Source organism: Polypterus senegalus, chromosome 5 (assembly GCF_016835505.1).
Source record: "Polypterus senegalus isolate Bchr_013 chromosome 5, ASM1683550v1, whole genome shotgun sequence".
Lineage (NCBI taxonomy): Eukaryota > Metazoa > Chordata > Cladistia > Polypteriformes > Polypteridae > Polypterus > Polypterus senegalus.
This window is the reverse complement of record NC_053158.1, coordinates 91,651,914-91,657,157: the sequence shown is the minus strand read 5'-3', so window position 1 is coordinate 91,657,157 and position 5,244 is coordinate 91,651,914. Positions and strand designations below refer to the sequence as shown.

General features: G+C 34.4%; 1 long non-coding RNA gene across 2 annotated transcripts; it reads right to left on the bottom strand.

Moving 5' to 3' along the window:
- Positions 1 to 2,048: 2,048 nt before the first annotated feature.
- Positions 2,049 to 3,745, bottom strand: LOC120529988. 2 transcript variants are annotated; one of them, XR_005633851.1, is made up of 6 exons: positions 3,654 to 3,745; positions 3,464 to 3,549; positions 3,053 to 3,105; positions 2,767 to 2,806; positions 2,595 to 2,665; positions 2,049 to 2,091 (listed from the first exon to the last, which is right to left on the bottom strand). It is a non-coding gene; the product is annotated as an uncharacterized LOC120529988 (long non-coding RNA). The 2 variants fall into 2 exon arrangements; XR_005633850.1 differs by lacking the exon at positions 3,053 to 3,105.
- Positions 3,746 to 5,244: the final 1,499 nt, after the last annotated feature.

Below are 5,244 nucleotides of genomic sequence, written 5' to 3'. Positions count from 1 at the left end.
TTCATTGTGTTTGAACATGTGTTTGCCATTGGGAATGGTGAATCATCCAGGAACTCAATCCTCGGCAGCGGTTCCAATCCAGACGGTGGAAGTGAAGTTAGCCCAGTTGCAAACATGAAAACATTTTCCAGGTAAACAGCAGCCTGACCTTCTGTAAAGAAACAGAATTGTTCGTGCACATCTTGGCATATTGTTAAGTATTATTTATAACTACTTGTAAAATAAATAATTATGCAATCTATTTTGCATTCCTTCACAATCAAGGAGATAGTCAGCCCAGTAGCCTAATGTTTGTCCTTCTCTGAGTCTACTATTGCTCCCTGATGGACTGAGGTCAGGTTTGAAAAGTCCCTCAAGTTCAAGGGCAGTGACCTTCTTTTCTGAGTGGCACAGGACAGGGATCATCAAAGAAGGATGCTGCTGCAGTGCAGTCAAAAACTGAAGAGCTGAAAGACCATTTTTAAATCTAAAAAGTACAAAATACATTGTTACAATGCTATAAAATGCTAATCACATAGTGTATGTGTACAGTATGGACAGTATGTTAAAAACATGATTACTCCAGTAATTTCCAGCAACTAAGGTAAAATGTCTTTTATTGTATTGAGTCATATTAGAGAAACTTAGCGTTGCTTCTGCATTTTCCCTTTAAACATGAGTCAATGGGGTATGTTCTTAAAGCCTTTCTGAGTTTCTGGTTTTAGATCACTTAATTTAGATGGTTTGAAGGCTCAAACAGCATGCCTGCCGCCATGTACTACTGTTGAAATGAGACGGGAATCAACTAAAACATTTTTGACCAGAAACCCTTTTTGAAATCATATATGTTGAAAATTATTGGAACTTTCCTTCACTGATAATGTAGTAGTTGTAAGTTGCTTGTTAACAACTGAATTGCAGACTGACATGTTTGCTTTGAACATGGCAATGTAACTAGAATATGATGGTACCTGTCAATTACACATGAGTTATGGTCGATAATATACCATCGGAGGTAGTCTGATACAATTGTTCTCTTTTCTTCAAGAAGAGCCACATTTCTCAGACAACCAGCTGTCTGTAACATTGTGCTATATTTTAAAGTACATTCTCGCAAAGCTTCAACAGAAGCAGCACGGTCAATCTAAAACACAAAAAAAGGGGGCATATACAGTATATACAGTTCTCATAAATTTCTGTTCCATCTAGTTTAACCCTATATCTTGTACAATCACAGAACAATAAATGCATTACTCTGTGTATGTTATCAAGGAAGTAATGATTTTCTCAAAGCACTGCAGAACCTAATAAATAAACCCTGCCCTACTATAGCATTATGCTTTTCCTACCTCTCGCAAAGCTTTCTTTATTTCTTCTTCAGTTACATCATTCACTGTTGCTTTGAATGACGGCTGGCCTGCAAGATACAGTATCAGATCTTCTGAGAGGAAATGTGGACCTGGGCCTCCATGCACAACTGATACCGCAATCATCTTTCCTGCCAAGAAGTACTCATCCTCCCTGAGAGCTATGAATGAAAATCATTCATATTTTAAAATTTTGGGTGATTTACAATTTGAACCACAATTCCAAATTGCTTTTAATGTTATTTCTACTGTTCCACACATATTTAGCAACTACTTTTGGAAACATACAAATATGTTCCATAATGCATTAAAATCAAGACAACCCTAAGCATGTTGTTGCTAAATATCTCTGGAGCAGTTCAAGTAATAAAGTGTATCAGTGATGTGATATATAATTACAAGTCACACATCTTAACACTATGTAGACATACCATTTGCATTGTAGACTAAGTAACGTTGTCCTTTTGCTCCATCAAAAATTGGTCGGTCTTTAAGATGGTTCATTAGTAGAGTTAGAAACTCTCGTCTTGGACCACCTGTATCAATTCCATCCTCAAAAACACCAGCATCATCAGTAAATCTGACCAGCATATCACAGGTTTCTGAATATGTTGCACGCTTGAAGCCTCGGACTGCTCCATCCCAGACATTTGACCTTGTAATGTTGACCTGGCTAACTCTTCCATGATCAATGTGATGCAACATCTTTGCAATGATATCAGGTAGTGTGATGTTTACCTCCTCTCTAGAATTACACAAGACACATTACATTAGTTACATTTGTGAAATGTCAGACAGTACAGAGTTTTCTATTTTTTGCACAACACTGATGTACAGTAAAGAGCTTCTTTCACATATTATCACAGAAGTAATTCAATCTTTTACCATTAAGTGCACAGAGAAAACCTATTGCTATTGTCAATAACTGCCAGCTTACATGGTTGCGCCTGATAAATTCCCCAAATTTACAGGAACTGGCTCTTCATCCTCTTCTTCAACACATGGTGCATAAAGGTTTGTGTATTTACTGTAAAGAAATTACCATTACTATGTTAAAAGACAACTCCACCCATTTTACACTAAAACATTCTTCTTAAGTAATTTCCAACCTAAGTAAATCCCTAAAGTATTTTTTGTAAGTTAATCATTCTACAGATATTTTAGAAACAACTTGCCAGTTTATTTTTCATCTAATCTAAAAACATCTACCATGGGAATAGTTACATTTTGTCAATTGTTTTTGCTTACCTGTAGTAAGTGGACTTAGTCACATTGTATTCAGGTAGATCCAGAGTATCCTCAGTATCAGATATTACTATCTGAAAAATAAAGTGACATGGGGAACTTAAATGTCCAACACAACATAAAACAAAACTGAAAGAAAAAAATATTATGAGGTAACATTTGGTTCAATACTTACCTGTCCAGCTTGAATCGTTGATGAATGTCTGGATGCATCTCTGAAACATGTTAAAATTACCACTTTAGTACAACAAAGTATCATGGAGTTAAAAAAAGAAATTTAAAATTATGGTAAGTTATAATAATCTAGATAATTTTGCTAAATTTCACAATATTCTTACATTATTTACAACTTCATATATTTAGAGCAAAAACTCAACATAAACTCAAGGGTCTGTCCCAAACATGTGATTTGATCACATTACCAGCTTACAGATTACTTACATTTGTAAATTGGTACTTACACTACATCTTCTAGTTTGTGTTTGGGTGTACTTTGGCTACAGTCTTCAAAAACCTGAGGGAAAATACAGCCTATATTATTCTTCTCTTACTACATAAATACTTATCAATGAAATGTTGCCTGCTGAAACATGGCAAGTTGTTAGTATTTCTGACAGATAAACTGGCTGAACAATAATCAAAATGATTCACATGTGTTACACCAAATGCCATTTAAAATGTAAATCCTACTGTTTGTCCAAGTACAATGCAGGAATGTATTTTCAAACTCAATTACAGACGTTATTAATTAGCTAGCCTCTGTTGAACCAAAATATTGGCAAGCATTATGCACAGAACAGCTCTGGTTAAGATAATTAATACAGCCATTCAGTATATAGCGTCCCTAAATTATTTGTTTCATGTTAACTCACCACAGTGTCAGCCTGATTGAATTCAATTGTGCTCCTACTTGTAACAAAAATTTCAGAATCTGAGTCTGATTCTGAGCTAACATCCACTGCAGTTAAAGGAAACAAAATCAACACATTATTATGCATTATTATGTACAGTATGTCACAGCACTGAAATTTGTAAAAGTGCTAAATCATCAGATCCACTAACCTCTTCTAAAATCTTTTTCAAGGCATATAAAAAAGAGATCCTGCAATATGCCTTTCCTATTTCCTTTTTATATTTTGCCAATATGAATGGCCTTTCTGTCCCAGGCACATTGACCACCTCTGAGCAATCTGGATACAAAAGTATATATGGTCCTTCATCCATGTCCTTGTTAAATGTTCTCATTTTCTGGACAGCTAGTTTCAGCAGATCAGGCGCTGCTACCAGAGGGTCTGTAAACAATGGGAGTGTTTCCCCTCTTACAGGTTTTAAATCACTTCCATTTGGCACCATCAATCCTATGTTTATCTAGATAAATAAAAGTAAACAGAATGAGTTTTCTGTAAATTATACATTTATAAGTTTGTTGCATAAAAAGTTAAACACCAAATGGGTCCACTGATTAAACAATAACTGTCCCTGCAACCATTGTCTTGTATACATGACACAAACAGTTAAGCCACCTAACCTGAACTTTTCTCTGTTCTTGTTTTAGTCGTCTCTTTGACCCACAGCTAAAGGACTGTCTTTCTTTTGATTTGAAGTTTCTGTAGTCCATGAACTGTTTATATGATGGGCACGGTTGTTCTTCTGGAATGAACAGAATTGAATATCAACACATTAAGGACAGATTAATTGTAATCATTTATGAACCATAAAATGTATTGATGTGTATTTAGTTCAACTACTTCCACAATATTGTTTAGTATAATTACTCATAATATGTGACCTTTAGTTTATGACCACTACAGGTAACACTGCTTGTTAAAAGATGAGATACAAAGGTGTGCTTCTATAAGTTTTTTTAACCAAAAAAAAAACAAACAAAAAAAAAAAAAAACATCATGAATCTCTTTACATTTTTTTCACAATACTCATATAGTACACTAGGAAAATCCATTCCATTACCTGTTGTAAAAGCCATTTGTTAGTTAGTTAGATTATAATAAGTTGATATTAGTATTTTGTTGTTAAAATGTTTGTGTATATATTAGTGCATAGTCAATGGGAGGTTCTATTATAATCCCTACAAGCTAAATTGTAAATGGAATATTCTAATTATTTCTTGTCATTCTGACTACACACTATTTCATTTTATGATCTGCCTTGCAGTTGGTAAGGCATGGAGGGCAAACAGCTTCAAACCATACTGACATACTAAAATGAAGTCTATGTAAGTTTGCAATAGAAACGTAACAAGCATAGAAAGTAACTAATTTTTAACCAGAGAAAGCGAAGACTCTAATTAGACCAAGAAGACACCTTTTTTCTGTTTTTGCCTTTTATTCTGTGTAATAACTTTTTTCTTTTTCAAATTTTCAATAAACATTTTTGAAACGAACTTTATTGGACTGAGAAATTTCTTTTTGTACGCGTTTGACTCATGCTGGATCCTACCGTGCCAATTGATGCTCAACCTTTGAAATCGAAAAGATGCAGCTATATCTGTATTTTGAAATGTGCTGGCAATTGCTGAATGCTGAAAGTAATACAAGACCAAATCATGTTTTATTTTAATAGGTTACAACCGTTACGAAAGTTAACAGTCTCAGTGTATGTTGCGGAAAAAATAAAAAAAACGTAAATGACTGCA